General features: G+C 43.7%; 1 protein-coding gene across 1 annotated transcript in view; it reads right to left on the minus strand.

The window, feature by feature from the left end:
• gpr4 (G protein-coupled receptor 4) overlaps nt 1–21,606 on the minus strand; it is a 32,921-nt gene that overhangs the window by 10,980 nt on the left and 335 nt on the right. The gene's annotated exons all lie outside the window — the stretch shown is intronic.

Genomic DNA, 21,606 nt, shown 5'->3' on the forward strand with positions numbered 1-21,606 from the left:
TGGACAGCGTTTCTTCTTCTCTTAACTTCCCTCAGCTGCTCTGTGAAGTCTCATGTATTCAAGAGCTTTGCTTTCTTTTTCCAAAACATTCAGTTCAAATCTTTTGTTTTACATAAGGAACATTTCTATAGGGACTGAATCTAAATGTGTTCACAGCTGGAGGGAGGTTCAGGGGGTTTCTTAGGGGTTTGAAATGTGTGCGTCTGTGTGTGTGTGTGTGTGTGTGTGTGTGTATCAGAGTGTGTACAATGGAGGCCTATATCAACTTGTTCTGTGTCGTCCGATGCACCGCAGCAGCGTTTGATCTGCTGCCAGAGAAGATTAGGTCAAGGCGGTCGCAAGGACGTCACACTGGCTCTCAGCGGGGGGCGCGCACACACACACAGACACACACAGACACACACACTCTCCTCGTCCTCCTCTTTCTTCCTTTCACTTCCCTCTGAACCTTTGGCTGCGTCCTGGTAACCAAAACTCTGAACATCACAACTCGACCGCTGCACATTTAAAATCAACAACAACAACAACCAAGAACTTAGTGTGAGATAACACAACGACATGTCGAGTTGAGCTGTTGGCGTCGTTGTGAGGTAAGAGTCAGCGGCTTTGATAAACATGGAGTCGTGTGACGTCAGGACGTGAGTGTCACTTATCACCAGATGATAATAGAACTTTTTATTCCTCTACGTCAGCACCAGCCAGCGATCGGAGGCTCCATGTTCTCAGATTGTCTCTCTGTCGTATTCTTGCGAACACGATATCTCATGAAATTTGGTCACTGTGACCTAACAAACCCCCTTTTCCATCCTCATGAAAACATTATCTTGAGATTGTCTCTAGAGAAACAAGCACGCATGTTCCAACTGATTAGATCTTAGTGGTCGAAAGTCAAAGGTCAAGGTCACAGTGACCTCACTGAGGAACAAAGTCTCCACACAACCTCTGGATATCTGTCAGTGGAAGTCGTCTGCGTTAGAAAAGTCACGCAACCCGTTAAACTCACGTTGTGTGATATGTGTATGAATTGTTTGGTTGTTTAAATGGTTTTGTGTGTGTTTGCAGAAACACTTGATAATGTGGAGTCGGGAGGGAAGACGACACAAAGAAGATCCTGACCTGAATCTTAGAAAGAGGAAACGTCAGGGCCAGCGATGAAATCATTTACCCTGCTGAGAAGAGTGTGTGTGTGTGTGTGTGTGTGTGTGTGTGTGTGTGTGTGTGTGTGTGTGTGTGTGTGTGTGTGTGTGTGTGTGCGTGCGTGTGTGTGTGTGTGTGTGTTCTGACAGTAAGTATGTGGCTGTTTGCCAAAATTCCTGTTGACAGTCAAACAGTGGAAGCAGGAAACAGTTATGCTGCTCTATCAAACATGTTAACACACCTCTTACACACACACACACACACACACACACACACACACACACACACACACACACACACACACACACACACACACACACACACACACACACACACACATCCCTAGCCAGATTACTAATGATATATTATTTTTAGCTTCGTGACCAAACATCATTAAGGGCGAGGATCGCCCCCCCCTCCCCCCCGGGGCGTCATCACGCCTACACTTTCTTTTTCAGTGGAAACATTTTCTGTAAAGTTTTCTACATTCTACAGAATCAGAACTTCACTGATCCCCGGAGACTTTGCTGCACTTTGCCGGTCGACCACAGAGACGCTGCTGCACATGAGTGTTTCTGACTGATTCCAGTAGGTAGTTAGAGAATTAACAAAGGAGCAGAATCTCTCTCTACGGGCAGATTAAGATCTTACATAAGTCTTTATAATACATTTAAACAAGTATGAAGCTGCGTGGTTGAAACTTTCAAGTTGACATTTCAAAAGATCAATTTCTATACATCAAATTCCTTATTTTTAGTTTATTTCCCTGTCGTTATGGCCGTAAGGATCAAAGTTTTTGTATTTGCATTCCATAAGTTTTGTATTTTTTCTATTTCTTTCAAGGTTGTGTTTATTAATAGAGAGCATGAAGAATTTGCGTCACTATTTGTTTTGCAGATGAAATTCAAACATGCATCACACAGCTCAATTTGTTTTCTGATTCGTATCCCGTCTGCAGAAATAACTCATAAATCCTCACGTGCGGCCGCAGGTTCCTCCTGAATGAGTTCGGGCTGATTACAGATCTCCTCAGAGAACAAAGAGACATGTTCACTTATTGAAAACATTTCTCAGCCGTCGTTGTTAATGTTCAGAGACGAGGACGATTTCAACATCTCCTCCAGAAACCCTCACGCTACAAACAGGCTTCCCCTCAAACCAAGCATTTTCTAAAAGGATAAATGAAAAAGAAAGAAGAATCTGAAGGTCGAGGGGGGAACTGAGGAACATTAAAAAGGTTTTCAGACGTGACAAATGTCTGGAAAATTGGGTCCTGACATTCTCCCGAGTTTGCTTTTCACATATCGAGAATGCAGCAGGAGATTGTGGAGGTTTAGACGAGTTCACAGCAACAGAGGTATTTGTATTCCATCAGATTTGCGTCCATTGTGTGTTAGAGATGTCATCAACACGCCCACTTGCTCGCTCTAAATTATACAGATTATCCAGAGCTCGCTCACCAGGGGGTCGGCAGGAAAAGGAAAAGGTCTGGAGCACTGACTCGGACATTTGCGTTCTCTCTGGAAGCAGCTCAAGAGAAAAAGCGAGATTGGTATCGTACAATGAAATATCTTCAACTGAATCAAAATGTGTATTTGTATGTACAGTAAAAGTCGCATTGCACCCCCCACCCCCACCCTCCAAAAGACAAAAACACACATTAACCCCGACACCAACGCTCTTGATCCAGGAAACACTGAGAGCTCAGATCAAAGATCATCGTTCCAGACTGGAAGCTGCAATTCATTAAGTTTATATCTGTGTGTGTGTCACTGGTTTCTGCCTCTTAACAAACCCTGAGTGCACATTTTACACAACATGAATCCTCCTGAGACACATTTCCTATAAAAGTGTCACATTTAGTGGTGACAAGAAACACACTCTGTTCCACTTCCACCCAAATCCTTCACGCCGCCTGTCGATGAAATCATAACTGCAGGAGCCAGAAAGACACGGAGGAGCAAAGACAAAGAGTCGTTCTCCTCCGTGTCTCCAGACGTGGAACTGGACGCCCTGTCCATCGTGAGCCCGGCCGAGGAAACTCGAGCCGTGTGCGTTACCAATAACTAGTGTTGCCCAGAGGTTTAGCTGCTGCTATTTTTACCCAAGTAAGTGAGCTGAATTGAATAAGGAATGATTGATGCAAAGTTTCAGCTTTCATATGGATTCGTCTTCACACTCGCCCCCTTTATCTCATGTGCATTCTCTCTCTCTCTTAGGCAGACACACACACACACACACACACTTTGTCTCGACAACATTTCATTTAGATAATAATTGGGTCTGTGTTTGCATGTTCTGAGGATTCCCAGGCTCCTCCCACAGTCCCAAAGACATTCAGATCTTGATTTGGTTATTTGGAGAGTTGATAGTGATTGTGTCTCTTTATGTCGGCGCTGCAATATGCCGGTGACCTGCAGGTGTACCCCCGCTTCTGGGCCAATGTCAGCTGGGATTGGCTCCAGTCCCATGTGACCCTCAGAGGGTAAGTGGTTTAGATAATGGAAGTGTCCTTGGGCGAGACACTGACGCCCAAATTATCCCGGACTGCTGCGCTGGCAGTGTGTGAGTGTGTGAGTGGCGTGTGACGGAGAAAGTGCTGCACATAGATGCACTTTATGAGTGTGTGTGTGTGTGTGTGTGTGTGTGTGTGTGTGCTGTATCCCAGTTTGAGTGGTTGGTAATAGTGGAAAATCTATATAAATACAGAAAAATGTACAATTACATAATGGAGTTTTTGTGCGAATGCTTGACTAGAGAGAGAGAGAGATTCTGCCTGAATGGAAACATTTGCCATTTCTTAATGAGTTTGTGTACTTGTGTTCATTTTGTAATCTGCTGTGGTGAAACACAGTGAAAGCAGCGACACAGACATGAGTCTAATGACGTGTTGGTCACATTTTGACTCTCGAAGCCGATGAGAAGCTGCCCGGAGACTCGAAGTTCTCTAAAATTCATTAAAAGGACAAATATGCAAGTAGAGTTTTGCTTGGACTCATTTGCAGGATGGGCCACCCACACTAACAGAGCGCTTAAGGGTGTTGACCCATTTTTATAGATAAAAGATGAGATACCGGACAGTGATTGGTTTGTAGACGCAGGGCGAGGACCACAAGCTTCCTGCAATTGGTCTGGAAGTCCGAACTGTCCCACAAAAGTGTTTCCACGCTTTACCTTCACCATATCTCACCAAAACTGCAGAAAGACTTTGGTCTAATCTCAGACTCTTCTCTGCGCTGATGTTTAATAAATGTATTAGTCAGAGACGACAGCTGGATCACATCCCCTGTCCTCATGGCTCCCAGTCAGAGACGGGCGTCCCTCAGGGCCCCGACTGTCATAATTAGTTGTAAACAGGAGGGAGGACGACTCGGTGTCAGCTCCCATAAGTGTGGTGGGAAAAGTCCCAGCATCGTCTGTCCTGACGAACACAACGACAATAAACACACAGCGAGAGGAGAGGAGGGCAAAGGAGGGTGGGGGAGGAGAGGAGAGGAGGAGAGGAGGGAGAGAGGAGGGCAAAGGAGGTGGGGGGAGAGGAGAGGAGAGGAGAGGAGAGGAGAGGAGGAAAGTTTGTTTCCTCAAAAAGAGACGAGAGTGTTTACATACAGTGTGTGTGTGTGTGTGTGTGTGTGTGTGTGTGTGTGTGTGTGTGTGTGTGTGTGTGTGTGTGTGTGTGTGTGTGTGTGTGTGTGTGTGTGTGGGGGTGTGTGAACTCAGATCTTCATTTCATCACTTTTGGGAAAGTGGGGACATTTTGTCGGTTACGTATATAAAAAGAAATATAAAATGATTCGCTCATCGTTTTTGGGAAACACCCGTCATTCGCCGATTTGCCAAGAACAAGATGACAAGATGGATGCCACTTCTAAACTGTGGTCACTTGAGGAAGCGATCGCTTCACCGGCAGCATGAAGAGGGACGGAGAAACGACGGCTCTTGTTACAGCTCTTTGTCTCTGGAGCTAAGAAAAGCATTATATCAGTGAAGGTCCTCTTCAGTATATAAATATATAAACTAGATAACAGCACCGGTTCAGTACAGACTTTGTATAAGGAGACGTGAGATGCTTTGAAGTGTCTCTTTCATCTTGTGTGTTATGAAGCTTTTTTTCTGAATGACAAACTAAACTTCTGACTGTGTTTCAGTTTTTCTTTCTGCAGTTTGGCTGCAGGTGTTTTTCTCTTGAATTGACAGTTGACTTATTTTTTCAGTTCCAGCTCATTTAAAACGTCTTATTTTTGTGGGCGATCCTGAGGAACCGGTTTAATTCAAAGATTTCAATCTGTGACTGATGATACGTTGTGATTCACTTGTAGAAAAAGGTCAAATGCATGATGGGAAATGTAGCTTGTCTGGTTTGCTAGTGCTCTTGGCGACAAAGTGCAGTCCGTCGGAAACAGACATGTTAGAGGAGAAAGAAGGGGGGGGGGTTGTTTTATACATGTTAACGAAATTTAGTAAAACAGTAATGAGTTACAATCAAAGGAAAATATTGAATCCATCAAATATCTTTTATTTCACGTCTCTTTCTGCTTCAGGGGTTCAGAAGCTTGTTTTCAAACAGCGACGAGGTTTTAGGGAACGTTTTCAGCCTCTTTGGTCTCAGCAGGACGTTAAAAAACTCACATGGGATGAAAGTATGTTTCTTATCTTCCTCATGAGTCGTTGATGAAGCTGAGTAAATGAAAGCAGACCTGTTCAGCAGCAACACACTGAACCCTGTGGCCTCTCTCTCTCTCCAAATAAGACACCGCACATCGCAGTTCTCCAAACACGTCCACCGTGAGTCTGTGCAGGTTCCTGTTCACCGGCCTGCACAGGCAGGCGGCCCGAGGCGGAGAGATGCTCCTGTGATAGTCACAGCGTAATCACAGCATCTGTGGCGAGCTCCGACATATCTGCCGTGTCACATGGAAGCAGGCCAGCGGCTGGAGCACGTAGGAACCGGGTGGTGCACACAGAAAAAAAGCTGTGAGACATTTTACAAAGCTGATTCAGACACGTCGAGCTCTTACTGAACCCTGGCATCAGGAAAGAGTAAAGTGAAACCTGATCTCTCATGAAACACTACAACACAAGCTCCTCACACAAACTTTCAAGGTGAGTTAGCATGAAGGCAACAAGACTTGATTTGTAGATACTTGTGCTACATCCAGACTAAGACGTTTTAGTTTGACTAGCGACGGAATGCGAAGCGTCACCAACAACTTACTGTCGGTCACCGTTTCACATCGTCGGCTGTCCAAGAAAATACATCCCTCCTCTTACTTTTCACCATCGCTGTTTCTACTTTGTACACGTGATGTTAATTTTCAAGTGTGTTAGTCTGGAGCGCAGACTGTAAATAAAGATGGACGACGCATCTCCACTTCCTCCCACTAGACAGAAATGAAGCAAAATCATCCCGGATACGAACGCTGCCATCTTGAATATTTGGAGCCAGAGTCGTAATGATGGTGGTGAGGGGCGAGGCATCAAGGTCGCGTCGACCCTCTTTGAGATAATTTATTTAACATGCAGTTTGACTTTTTATGTCCGTGTCCCATCTGCTAACCAGGGAGGAGGCAGGGTTTATGACCTATATGGCAGCCAGCCACCAGGGGGCAATCAAGGGATTTGGCTTCACTTTTGGGAATTGTCATTTCGTCCAATCTACGATTTTGATGTGATGTTGGTGCTCGATTAAAAAATAGAGGAAAGATTAAAGTTTCTGATTCATCCTCTGGGGACCAAGCAAAGTCTCTGATTCTCTAATATCACCTCCATCCTTACATGACTTTGTCAACAATCATGCGATCAGAGGACTTTTAAATAAAAAGCTTTAGAACCATGTCCCCATGCTGAAAATGGACTGACACAGTTTTTATCCATTGTCCAAAAAGGTTGAAACTTCTCCATTTTGTCGGCGGACGAGCAGAACCATCGATCTTGGGATTGATCAGAGTGGAAATTTGATCAGAGGAGGATTTACTCGTGTTTTTCTTTGCTCGAGTGAAAGTCAGAATCTAAGTGGGGATTAAGATTCTTCTCCCTGATAAATAATGGATGAACGTTTGTTTGTTCAGTCACTGAAGAGGAACCGGACTTCAATTCTGTATCTTCTTAACTTTTCAAATCTTCTTTTTTAGGTAGTGTGATTAAAAACCTCCTGTAAATCTGAATTTCCCAGTCTGTTCATCCCTGTGCTGATGATATTACACTGTAGAGTCTCCGTGGTCTGTCTGCTGCTCTGGTTGAACTCAGCGTGAGACGGACTGCTGACAGACAGCTGTCACCAGCGGTGTGGCCGTCACCCTGGGTCACGGTTATAACACCGATCCATCAGAGACCTAATCCCGTTACAGGTGAGTCACGACAGATGATGACTTCAGATTAGATTACAGTGAAGATGATTGGGTATATCTGGACCAAACGACCAGACTGTATTATTAGAAAGGCTCAGTCTGCAGCGAGGTAATCAGTTTCTGTAATATCTCAGGAGGAACGTGCACGACCGTGGCATCTGACTTCCAGGTCCCTGCAGAGCGTGGGTCAGCGCGGTGCAGGGACCAGAACACGTCTGTGATTGTCTCACATGTGTCGCGGTTTGAAAAGCTCAGCAGGAAATTGTTGCACACCTTCTGTCGCATGTCGGTCCCAGCGAGGCGACGAAAACAGGCTCTGAGGTTTGTGTTTACAGCGAAGATCCAAGAACAATGAGGCTCAAGAAAGAAGACATTTACAGCTTTGTTTAACCATGAAAACCACAAATATGGCAGGATACGGTATTTGGGTATGGAAGATCGTATATATGTCATTTTTTCTTCAGACTAAATTATCTTTAACCATGTTTTTTTTGTTTGTTAACAGGATTTAGCCAAAATCGTATTTCCATCAAACGTGGGGCCTGTGGGAAGAACACGTTAAAGTTTGGTGCAGATGCAAATCAAAGGGCACAAACAGGAATTTTCTAGTTTCACTTTCTTTGTGTTTTATGACAAAGAAGAAGAAGAGCGGTTGGAGAGTGCAAACCTCCACCCAGACCAACACACTGTATCTCCACACGTTAAATAAACATTCCTGGTTCTGCCTGTTTATCCAGATCCACTCAAAAATGTAAAGGGTTCCTCCCCGGGTCAAACCCAACCCCTCAAAAACATGTCATGGAAATCTGTTCAACAGTTTCAGACCACTTCCTTTTTTCTTTTTTTTATATTTCTTTTATATTAACTTAACAATCACAAAGGATGTTTTGGGGCCAAAGCAGAGGTGCTGACGCTCTTGTTTATTTCATATTTTAGTTTTTCCAATGCGTTTGGATGAAGAAATTACAATAACAAGGTAAAAACAATCTGTACATGGCTTCTTCCGCAGGATCTTGTTTGTACCACAGTGCAGCACTTAAATCACTCGAACATGCTGGGAACAATAACAAGTACTTAACGAAGCTGAACAAAGACAAACATGAACACGTGGGTGAAAAAACAGATAATACAGTCATTCTAAAAAATCCTCACATGTGGTGCACAGGATGAGATGCAGCTTTAATGCCAAAATAAAAGATAAACCTTACGTATGAACACTTGTTGATGATAATCTGTTTTTTATCAACAGGTCACAGTGGAACAACGTGTCGTCACACAGCTGCAGTATCAGTGAAAACACTAATCAGAGCAGGATGTGTGTCTGTTGTGTTGCAGCTCGAACATTGTGTCCGTCGACACAGAGCTTGTGGGACGAGATGACGGCGCCGCTGAGAGCAGCTGAGAAGAAGAAGAGAGAGCGGCTGCGAGATAACAGCGCCCGGGCCGTCAGCAGCTGCCGAGCCGAGTCATGAGGCCGAGGCCCGAGGACCCTGTCATCATGTGGCCGTCTCACCTGTGTGTGTGTGTGTGTGTGTGTGTGTGTGTGTGTGTGTGTGTGTGTGTGTGTGTGTGTGTGGTGTGTGTATGTGTGTGTGTGTGTGAGTAGAACAATAGTAGCATCTGATGAAATGAACATCACACACCGCACAAGCTTCATAACCGTGAGAATCGACAAAAAGAAACACAGATTGAGAGAAAGAACGATAAAGAAAAGAGACATTAAATGCAAAGAAACAAAAGAAAAACCAGAATGGAAATAAAAAGAGAAAACACAAATCTTCTGAAAGCTGAGACATCAAACTTTTCCCAAACCTGACGGTGGATGAAATCTTATTCAAAGGGCGGAGGTTTCCTCGGCTGTGAACCGGAGAATAGAGCTAGGGGCTGAATGTAAAGACTTCACAGATGGCCAGGAAGGATAGAGAGTTAATGGAAAGACGCCAACGAACACAACCTGACACAGATTACCTGAATGAGGTAAACGCAAAAACGTTTCCATCACAACACGAGTGAAAAAATGTGGCTTATTCAACGTCTGTTTGAATGTACAGAGACGTAAGGACCTAGAATCACAGCCCTGCAGTCGTTCAGTGCAGTTTCAGTTTCAGTCTCCAGGTTCCAGCTTCGAATTAATGGAAAACCTGCTGATGTTGAACTTGAACCTGAACTTTTAGTAGCAGAACAGTTAGAGACACGTATAAAAACAAAGCTTCACTTCCTTCCTCAACTCTCTTTGTTGAGCTAACAACATTTGAATTTGATTTGAATTTTTAAAAAAACTCTTCCAGGACGTTCCAGATTTCTACCTGCCCTTGTTCTACTAATGTTCTTCCTTCCCTCTCTGCCACATAAATCACCCTGAAAGGTATTTCAGGAATTTACAGTGCAGCACCAGAATGAACGAAGTTACTGGAGACCACAGAGATTAGCCATCAGCTTTCTAGTGTCCCACTTTCTGTTTCTGTATCAGACTCACGGAAACACAAAGTCAATCAACCGGCTCCGTTTTCCCCCACGGACGCTGTGCTGACCCGTCGCCTGTTCCCAGCGACACAAGGCCATAAAATGAAGCTGATGAGTAAAAGGATAGTCATGGGATGTGAACGCGACTCAACAACAGGAGCTTTGATCCTTTGGGAAACTGCTTTAATAATGAATCACCACAAAGTCATTTATATTCTTACAAAAACAGCTTTTCTGTCCTTTTTATATCCTTCCTCTTATTACGGTAACCATCTGTGACTCTGGAATAAGGAACAAAAACAAAAAAGTAGAACTGCAGTTCAGAATCCCTCATAGTGTCGGTAATCACTCTGTCCTCCTAACGAAGTTGAGAAAATGAAAATGCAAAATTAATCCTCAGTTTGGAACGTCACACACTTATGTGACACATAAAATTGAGGTAGTGAGATAACAAACAGGTCTCTGAGGTCATTCGACAGGGGTCGTCCATGGCGTAGGTAACATAGGTGGTTGGGAAGAGCGCAAAATGCCAGGGGGCACCACAAAATAAGCTTTTTCATCCTGTCTGTGTCGGTTAAAACATCCATAAAGTTTTTACCGTCCTTGGCAGACAGACTGAATTCAGCTTAGAACTGAGTAGATACTGTTTTCTCTGTGCTCCATCATCTGACAAGCACACAGTTCTCTCCAGGCATGTGCATGTGACACCCCTGTAACCTTCAACACCATCAAACATGACATAACATGAGCTACAGCGCAGACTTTAAAAAAGATGTGTGTTTCCGATCTTTGTCAGAAATCCCTCCGCTGTTTAACCACATTTAAAAATATGATATCGACATCACATATACAGTCTGACAGAGATTCTTCACCTTCTGCCCGTGGTTGCTCAGTTTTACATTTAAACAAAGTGGAACCCAAATGCAAAATCTGCTTACCATAATATTTTTGTTGGGTTATTTTTTATTATATTTAGAAGCGTAGTGATTTTATCGATGCCGTCTGAAACTCCGACCATCTGCTACAACTCAGAAAGTTTGTCCCTCGACACGAAGAAGGAAAACAACTGAACGCTGGAGTTGCAGCGGAGAGAAAGCGCAGAGTCGACGAAAAACAGAAAAACTGAACAGCAAAGACAAACAGGAGCTCGGTGCTGAGGCGGAGGGAGAAGGACGGAGGCGGCAGGTAGTTAATCCTGGCTGTTCATTTCATGCCCGGGTGGCCGTGCAGCCGTCCATGTTTCAAAAGCCCCCGACCCGACGCCCTGCGGGGAGAATTAATGACTTCAATAAAAGTGCCACATTTCCCTGTGACGTTTCCCGCATCGAGCTTTATTGGACAATTCTTAATTTGGCTCTGATCAGATCAGCAGCGCTTGTTACTGTACGTCTGGAGAGAAATGAACGAGGCACTGCGAGTGTGTGTGTGTGTGTGTGTGTGTGTGTGTGTGTGTGTGTGTGTGTGTGTGTGCAAGCAGATAAATAACTAGTTTCCTCTCTGCAGCAGCCAATACACAAACCATGATGTATGATGTTGGTTTCCTCTCTTTGTAACTGAGCTCCTGTGCTGGCGTAGTGAAGCTTAGGAAGCAGCAGATGAAAGAGTTTTTGATTTTTGTCCATTTTATCAGACTTTTTGTGTCAGAAATCTGAGTTTTAGTCCCTTTTTGCACTAAACCATCTTTGACAAATGCAAACTTCATTTGTACCATTAAGTTTTAAGCTTCAAAATCGCCTGATTCTGTTTGATGTAAACTATTATGTGGAAGTTACTGACATCAAATGATTTCTGATAAAACTCTGTGGCCTTTTGTCTCCTCCAAATGATCCAGTATTCTCCTTCTGATTCCCTCCCGCCCTCGACATCCTTCCTCTGGGATGAAAACAGGCCTTTTCCTGCTGTCTGACCTGCGCCGGCCTCGTCTGAAATGTTGCACCGTGTGGAAGTGACGCAGCCGCTTGTGCTCGACTTCTCTCTGCACCTCAGACAAATCATATTCCACTGGAGGTGTCAGCAGTTTTAATGACGGGCTGCAGAAAACCTCCACTCATTTCTGAGCCGCAGCCTGTCAGGCTAATCCCACCGGAGCTGCATGTGTGTTTGTGTGTGTCTGTGTGTGTGTGTACGAGACACAAATGGTGTATGCATATAATAGAATGTGTGTGGTGTGTGTGTATGAGACTATACGTGTTGACAGAGAGAAGTTAACTATGGAACAAAAGAACCTGCACAGACACAAAGCGCCAATATACACACAGAGAAACACACTTTTGTGACATTGTGAATTAAGGCTCTTACTTCGTTACCTTCACCCAGTTATTCTTTTGGTTTATGACAAAAGCAGTTGTCTCACCTGATGGGTTGTGTAGTAAACCTTGTGTCAAACTGTTTTGCGTGTTTGTTATAAATGATTGTGTTGTTTGGCTCATGCTTTTGTCTTTAAACGTTTCTTTTAGTGATTAATCTTCGGCACCTTTTCGCTTTGTCTTCAACCTTTTGTTTCACATTCTTTATTTATCTCTTTAGTCTGGGTGTGGTTGACACAATGCAGCCAAGTGTGTGTGTGTGTGTGTGAGTGTGTGTGTTCTTGTGTTACTCATGTGCTCAATTGGTGAAATGAGTCAATCTTAAGTTTAGAATTAGGTTGTGTTAGTGTTTGCTGAGGGTTTTGGGTAAAGTTGAAGGAAATGAATTTAAGTCAATGAGGCGTCCTCCTTTGTAATGAAAATATGACTATGCCTGTGTGTGTGTGCGCGTGTGTGTGTGTGTGGGTACGGGTGTGTTTTTCGGCAGCACCACTCTGTTGCCAGGATGTAGCTGCTTCCTGTGCCACTTCCTGTTTTGTCTGTTCTCATCTGATTGGTCGATTCTATTCTGGTTACTGGTGTTGACATGTGGGCACAGAGGGTCGAAATCCTTTGATCTCCACTTGATTTGGGTTACAAACGTTTACTACGTGTCCTAGATTTATGAATTTCATCTGGAAATAGAATTTTGAGATAAACGAGGCCGTGAGGTTGATCTGATTAAATCTGATTAAATCTGATTAAATCTGATTAAATCAATTTGTAAAGAGAGGAACATGATTTTCCTCGTGTCACTACTTCCCCAAAGGTCTGTCATCATCACTATTTAAAGTTTATGTTGAGAACGTTTTATGACTCTTGGGTCCTTTAATCAGTTTAAACCTCATGGAGTCATAACACAAATATACATAAATCCTGAAATAGAAGCAAAACAAGTTTTCTTAATCCTTACAACAGCCACAAAATCCATTTCCTTTCAGAAAGAGATAGAAACAAAATCATTGTGCACAAATCAGGAATCGTCTCTGATTTGAATTGTCCTGCCTCGGTTGTCTCTCTGTGTGTGTTGAAGTTTCTCTTGTGTTGTTTGAAGGTGTCTGTTCAGGAGGCGGAGACTCGGGGGTTTAAAGTTCAAATGAATTTCAACTTCAATGAGGTTTTAACAGCAGCTGTGTTTCCCTCCAGCTGCATCGACCTTTAAACTGTTTGTGGACCAGCACGATGTAGAAATATCAATATCACAGATAATACCTCACTCTAATGCTTTGTTCCCCTTTTCTTCCAGCTGTTTATTTCTGTGTATTAAACATTAAAAGTATGGTTGAATGGTTGTTTTTTTCTGAAATGGTTCTAATCTATATTTTATATCTCTAATGGATCAAATGTCTGGGTGTGATCCCAGAGTGATCTCATAAAACCACATCATCATTCAACCCTGCAGCTCCTCCAGCGCTCTCGACTCACTTTGGTTTTTCTGGCCAGAAACTGTGGTTCTCCAGTTCACAGTGGAAGTGTTAGAGCCACTTAAAGGGAGAAAGTCGGAGATTACCAGAGTAAAAGGTCATAATATTACCAGAATTGAGTCTCATTTTAGGCTCTGAGTCATTTTACAATGGGGAATGTTGAGCATCTTGTTAAGTGATACTTTAGTATAAGTTTTAAGTTTCACAAATAACAAAATACTTGTTAATACTATATATTAATACTATTTTTCTCACATCAGCACCACATTAGGTAGCATTAAACAAGTATAACATCTAGAGACCTTTCATAGTTTCTCAAGAAACAAGGAGATTGTTTCAAGACTTTAGATCCAGAGTTTAACTCCCTTTATTTAAAAAATATGATTTTATTTTTGTAATAGTATAACTTTCCTCTCAATCAAGGCTTAATTCTGGTAGAATTAAAACTTTACTCTTGAAATATCAGATTTCTTTCTTCATGGTGGCCTTAGTTCTACGTCGCAGCTACTCGTCAGCCTCAGCTCCTCTTAGCTCGTTCTCACCAGACGAGCTCAGATAGATCCACCACTCATTTAGCAGATAAAGAGTCGTGGAAAATAAACGACAAAATGAATTTGAAATCACATCATGGTGCAGAATGAACTCTCTCAAACCAGGTCAGAGATATTCACTCGAATCATTTGATGTATCTTGTTTCTGCAGAGATTCAGTTTTTTCCCTCTGGAGTCATTAAGGTTTCCTCTGATCACTTTCAATACTCCATTACTAGAAAGGTCGATAGCTGCAGACCTGGTGAGAGAGAGAGAGAGAGAGAGAGAGAGAGAGAGAGAGAGAGAGAGAGAGAGAGAGAGAGAGAGAGAGAGAGAGAGAGAGAGAGAGAGAAGGAGAGAGAGAGAGAGAGAGAGAGAGAGAGAGAGAGAGTAGACGGAGGAGATTCGTATTTTACGGTTCTCTAGTTGGCAAAATTACAAAAAGGCTCGTATCCAACTTTATTGTCCTGAGAATAGCTCCCAGTATGTAGACCGGAATGTTACTACAGTACACGAAGTCTGTTACGGGGCTGTTTGAGAAATCAGATGTCTGAGTCAGTAGAAGAACAATTTCAAGATAGCAGGGAAACTCCTGGAAAATTCACGACACGCAAGTGAGCATTTACAGCAGCTCTCACAGAGTTTGGACCAATGAGCCGAGGAGAAAGAGAAGCAACCAGTTCACATATATTCTGCAAAAAGATAAACTTCCAGGCTTATTTTCTGCACGTTGGAAACGAGGGAGATGCGAGGAGTGGAAAGAGATAGAGAGATAATGTAGGGGGTTGGAAACGAGGGAGCCAGATGGACAGAGCGAAAAGAGAGAGAGAGAGGGTAATTTTAGATCCAGGCAACAGAGAGAAAGAGAGAGAGATGGAGCGAGATGGAAGACAGGAGGGGGAGAGAGGGAAAGATAATGACCGAGGGAACAAAGGGAGGGAAAAGAATAACATTAAAGGAGAAAGTCATCGATCGTGAGAAAAATGGAGCGGGAGAGGAAAAGAGGGGGATGGAAGAGAAGGAGGGAAGAGAGAGAGAGAAAGGTTTAACGGGAAAGAACAAAGGAAGACAAACAGAGGACAAGATGGTTATCGACCATCTGAAACTGGTCTAATGTTGGCCACAGGTGCTGCTGTCTCCACACAGGAGACGACTGTGTGTGTGTGTGTGTCTGTGTGTGTGTCTGTGTGTGTGTCTGTGTGTGTGCCTGTGTGTGTGTGTGCGTCCCTAACAGGCCTAACGGTGTTTACAGACGGTAGTGACCTCATCACGCCCTGGCTGCATTAAGACGTGGCGTCAGCGGCTCCATCAACACGCTCACAGAGAGAGAGACACACGTCTGATCTCCGGTTTCCTGCGTCTCTTTTTGTTTTTGTTCAACCCCCTCTCCTGGTCTGCAGGACGCGGGCTGTATCATGAATTACAGTTTTTAGTAAGAAATAATGATTATAAAGACTTTTTCTTTACATTTTACAACTGCAAACTTATCACGTAAGCAAAGATTTCACCTCTCAGCGCAGCGCCTGTGTCGTATGAGGGTTACAAACTGAAATGGCACCGGCTCCTACACAGCCGGGACCTGAGCTCTGTGCTGCAGCAGTACAAACATCACCGCATGCGTCCAGTCAACATTACATGTAACTCTGGTGGCAACACGCTCTCCACACGGCTCTGGCAGAGTAACGTTAGCCTACAGTTTTTCTAGTAGCTACTTCAAACTGAAGGGTTCTGACACCGGGAACGTGAAGCACCGGGCGACACACATCTGGTTGCAGAGGGAGGATCCGGGTCTGACGCCATGGGGAGACAGTTTTACACTTTTTATCTTTGTATATTTAAGCTTCTCCAAACTATTAACAGTTAATATGTCAAATGTTGCAGCTACAGTTAAGCTATCGCCCGTATATGTTCATATATTGTGGTCATGTTCCGACGTGCAGAAAAGTCATGACTAGACTACAATTCAAATTCAAATTGAAATGATTCATGATCAGTTTCTAGCGACAGAGAGAGCTTGATACTCACCTTCAGTTACTCTAGTTTCTGACCTGAAAATCGAATGATGCTAATTAAAGACGTATTAATTCCACACCCTGTGACTCACGATAGGAGATTAATCAGCTGTTTCTTATTCATCACAATCAGTGGATTAAATGTGGCATCAGTCACGTCTGTGAGTTCTTAGTTAACTGGAACGACTGATGCACTGGAGCGGCAAACAAATAATTGTGCTACAACCATGACAACAACCAAAGCAGAGGTTGCCGCTGATGCAAATCAGCCCTCGACGCTGGGAAAACAAAAGCAGAGTCGCCCACGATTAAACACACAACAACAACACTCATCCCAGAGACCTCCAATTAAAGAGCGACACTCGGCACTGGACTGTTCTGTCAGTGTGTGTGTGTGTGTGTGTGTGTGTGTGTGTGTGTGTGGATCAGTGGGTGGGACTCAAACCACTGTCACGTCCACTGGCTTGTGAGTCATCCGAGAGACCAGACTTGTGACACCTCAGCATGTCCAGCACAACCAGCCAATCAGACGAGCCGCGATCCTGAAGGTCTCTCACACGGAACTCGACAAAAACAATATAATTATCCACCAATCACCTCATTGTTTGTGTGTTTCTAGCTTCCCTGCTTTGTCCTGCACTCAAACAGTTACCGTCAGTGGGTGATTGGTGGGGGGGGGCATACCCTTTTTACCAAAATAACCACAAATTCATCCCCCTTGATAACCTGTGCAGGTAATCATCCTATAGCTGGTGCTGCTAAGTAAATCACAGGATCCCCAGCTTGTCTTAAAAAGTTGACACTACCTGCTCCTGCAAAATATAAGTCGGCGAGATCCAAAACAAAACAGCAGGAGGTCGGAGCAGAGACGTGGTCAGAGGCGTACGGGAGATACCGACCAGGATGGCATCGGAAGGAACGGGAGGACAGCGCTCAAACACGCCAACCATCAGATTCACTATCTGTGGCGATGGAGGAGTCCTACACGCATCCAGGGCCATTAAAACATCCATAAAATGTTTACTGTCCCCTGCAGAAGGGCCTGATTCAACATATACTCGGTAGATACAGATTTCTCTGTGCACGGTCGCAAAGCAAACATTCGTTCTGTAAAGCATATAGTTCTCTAGAGGTTCCTAGCTCCTGGGGAAATATCCTGCGGTGGACAACACGGTTCAAATTTACACAAAGCCACAACCCCCCCACTGTGGACTGGGCCCCTGTTGAGCTGAAGTAATCGATCCTTAATCGTGACCTCGGTGTTATATTATATTATGCCACAGTATAATGTGATTATGTTGTGCTGGTGTGGGTGCTTCTTCAGTCTGATTGGCTGTTAGCTGCCACCGCTGTTCTGGTGCTTAATCACAGTGATTACTTAACCACAGAGGCTCTTAAGTGTTGCTTATCTGAACTCCTCTGGAGAGCAATTACACCGTCACAGCGCCCTCTTTTACATTCGCCCTCCGCTAAAGCTCGTTTTTATTCATCCCCTCCATCCATCACCCCTCAGGTCCCTGTCTCCCACTGCCCTCCTTTCCTCTCATCCTCTGCTTTCTGTCATAATGATCTTTTTAAAAAAAAATCAATCCCATCGTCTTCTCTTCTCTTTCCACGTTTCTCAATTCCTGGCACTAGATCTTTGGTCCTGGTGTCAGTTTTTTAATCTTTTTTAAAATTTTGAGATATTTCACAGGATCAGTGACAGGTTTGACCTGCTGGTGGCGCTATAATAGAATTCACGGGATCATCAGTCATCGTCTGAGCTCAACGGAAGAAATTTATTGATTATTCGTCTAATGGTGGTTTGTATATTTCACTCTGGACCAAAGAGATGGACGCACGCACGAAAATAGATTACACTCAAAACTGCTATTGAAAACGACTACAATTATTATTTAAACCATTAGAAAAATAGATAAATGTCTGGTTTGATATAAACATAGTTCAGCTCTGAATAATGTGGTTTAAAGAGACGGATGAAACAGTCGGCCAAATGTGTTTGTCTCCAGATTTCACCCAAAGGTGAACATCTATCTGGGTCGGGGATGAAGGAGGAGGAAGTGGAATAGTGTGTACTTGTGCATGTGTGTGTGTGTGTGTGTGTGTGTGTGTGTGTGTGTGTGTGTGTGTGTGTGTGTGTGTGTGTGTGTGTGTGTGTGTGTGCAGCAGGTAAGTATCCGGGGCTATTAGCTGACCACAGTCATCCCTCTGACTCGAGGCCTTGAGCTGAAACTGCTCAGATTATCTTTCCTCTGAGGTCGGAAATAGTTCAGCATGAAGGGATGGAGGAGGAGGAGGAGGAGGAGGAGGAGGAGGAGGAAGAGGAGGGTTGAGAGGAAGAAGGGGACACGGTTTGCTTAAAATAATATTTTAAATAACGCAATGATAAAGAGAATGATATAAACAGTCAGTGCTATAACTGGAGGAATATCTGTCTCTACGCATTTCAATGTTCTCAACGACCTCATCCTGTCATTTTCAGACTTTGCAGGTGTATCGTGTTGCCGAGGACCCAAAATACTTCTGAGTCGAGGTTTTACTGGACGAGAGGATTGGACTGTAAACAGTGAGTGTGACTCTTGCCCCAGAATATCTGCTGTCTACACCTGAAGCCCCAGTGTATGGGCAGTTACATTTTTTAAATCATATATAGTTAGTTATAATTAGAGTTTTGCAACCAACAAAACAAGTTAAAAGCCGAAAATTGTCATCACGTGAGGGAAGAAGAGAAACGTGGAGAGGTCAAGTAATAGAAGGAGGGAAGATGAACTAGAGGCGGAGGGAGAGAGGGAGGAGGGAGAGAGAGAGAACAGATCCAGACATAGAGGAGAAGAAGAGGAGATTCTACTGATTTTTTAATATTACAACAGTTGGAGCTGGAGGCAGGAATTCTGTAGGAGGAACAGAGGATTCATTGTGAGGACGCTTTACTAAACAGAGCATTAAGGTTGAGACATTTCCCCCGCAGCTTAATGAAGCACGATGCTTCCCAGAGAAATCTGTCTCCGTCTCTCTCTCTGCCCGAGGTCGCTCGTACGCTCGCCCGTTTCACAATCACACACAACATAGATCCTCATCTGTGTCACACGTGCGTCAAAAACAAGTGCGCCATTCACTCTTCTACGGCAGGAAAATCGACTTCCACGGTGTGAAATTACCCGTCACAGTAAACAAGAGGTCGGATTTTGCCCTACTTTCCCCCCACCACCCCCACCACCCCTGACCTTCATTCACATTGGAAACGGAAAGACGCAGACCAGGAAATAATACTTCAGAAATATGTCAGTCTTATAAAAACCTCACCGGCACATCCGTATGTTTTGATTAGGAGAAGTGGTTTGAGACCAAAGGGCAGAGGTGGTTCAGGGTGGAACTGCAGATTTAAATAACGGCCTCTGTTTCCTCCACCGATGACGTTTGCTTGAAACTACTGAACAGATTTCCACGGATTTTCGCAAAACAATCCGGACTAAGGTGCAGATCCAGGAAGTTTTTGACATCACTTGATTTAACGTTGGTTGCTTTCAGATGTGCGCTGGACTCTGGATTCTCTCTCGAAATGATCTGGAGGGGCTGCATGTGAAAAACGCAAATGTCCGAGTTAGTTGCTGCGGACATTGGGCGGAATTTCTCCAGCCAGCGAGAGATTATCCGGAGGATTCCCTGCGAGCGAGTGGGTTCGTTGATGTCGTATCTAAAACGCGACAGACACGACGAGATCTGAGAGCTTTGCGCTGTGAAGTAAAACACGTGATCTCCGCAGCAGAATTATTACTTTACATCCTGCCTCTGCCTGCAGCGCCCCCCCCCCCCTCACCTGAAGGCCACGGAGATTTCTGTGTTGTAAACGTGTCTAAGTGGAGAATCTCCTGCTATGTTGTTCATGTGCGAAAGGTAAACTCCAGAGTTCATGTCTGAAAAAGACGATCTGCAACTCGTCAGTGGTGATGGAACTTCACAAAACATTGAACTACAGAAATTTCCTCTGTTGTTTTCGCAATCTGCAGCACATTTCTGTATTTTTGGGTTTGTTTTTGCAGAACATGTGTGGTCAGATTTAAAGATGTTTTCTTAATTTGCAGTGCGTTGATCTCTCGGCCACCGTATGAACCTATAATCTGACTTGTCCACCAGAAAGAGAGACAAGAATGAAAGAAAAAATCTGGATCATCATCAAGTTCTGAGCATTTCTCGACCAGTTTCTCAGCCAAAGTTATTTTTATCTTCTCTTTGAAAAGTGAACCTTCCTCATATGTTACTGACGAAGATAAATATCTAAGATCTGTCCACTGCTTTGTAGAAATGTTTTTCCTAAAGGCGCTCTCGCCACAAGTCTCCTGTCCAGTTCTCCTCCAGCCTGGTTCAACACATACTGAACTAACGGCTCCTGCAGCACCGGAGCTGATTCTGCTCCACATCTCATCCACCACAACGGTTTTCTGCTCCCCTGCGCTGGAGAGGATCAGCGACACAAGCGGCTGGTTTAGTTGTTCCCTCTCATGATTTATTAATTGTCTGCAGTCAAAACCCTTGGAGCTGTGACAGACACACAAGTGCTGTACTGTAACTTCAGCTCGGCTCAGCTCGCTCGCCATCCACTGTACTAATGCAATTTGACTTGGTTGTTGCAGCGAGTTAATGGGAGCAAACAGAGAAACCAGCCTGCTGGAGGAAGAGTGGAGGACGAGTGGAAGACGAGTGGAAGACGAGTGGAAGAAGCGATGTCTCAAGCCGAGTTCAAAGTCAGGAGACGTTTACGTTCAATATGTTCTGACTTAAATACTTAAGACTTTCTCCTCTGATGTCTTAAAGCTCCTCTGACAGATTATTATGCACAATATGAGCATTATGGTCTGTTACTGTGGAAGTGTTTAATCCCTAGAAACACTGCAGCAACATGTGAGAGACGAGAATAAACCGACACTGACATAAAGATCACATTGCGAGGAATAATACTAACATAGATAGATAGATAGATAGAAAGATTTTGAGTGCTGTAGTGTAATATTCCTTTAGTGTTGTGTACATTTTTGTATGTTATTTTTATATTTTGAAAAGTGTGTTATGTGTCTGATACCTTCCTGCTGTATCAAAGGAATATCGATTCTATCTATCTATCCATCCATTTATCATATTCTGCGTCTAATTGTGCATAAAATTGTTCGCAAATGTGCGTAAAACTCAATTAAAGGCAATATTTACCAAATATAAACATATCCTTAGAGTTAAACTAGAGGAGAGTAAAAATAATTACAAGTGTATATGTTATTTTCCAAGTTGTACACACACTTAAATACATGTTGTAGGTGACTAATAAGTCTAAAAATACATGTTATGTGTGGAAC

This window comes from Hippoglossus stenolepis, chromosome 4 (assembly GCF_022539355.2).
Source record: "Hippoglossus stenolepis isolate QCI-W04-F060 chromosome 4, HSTE1.2, whole genome shotgun sequence".
Lineage (NCBI taxonomy): Eukaryota > Metazoa > Chordata > Actinopteri > Pleuronectiformes > Pleuronectidae > Hippoglossus > Hippoglossus stenolepis.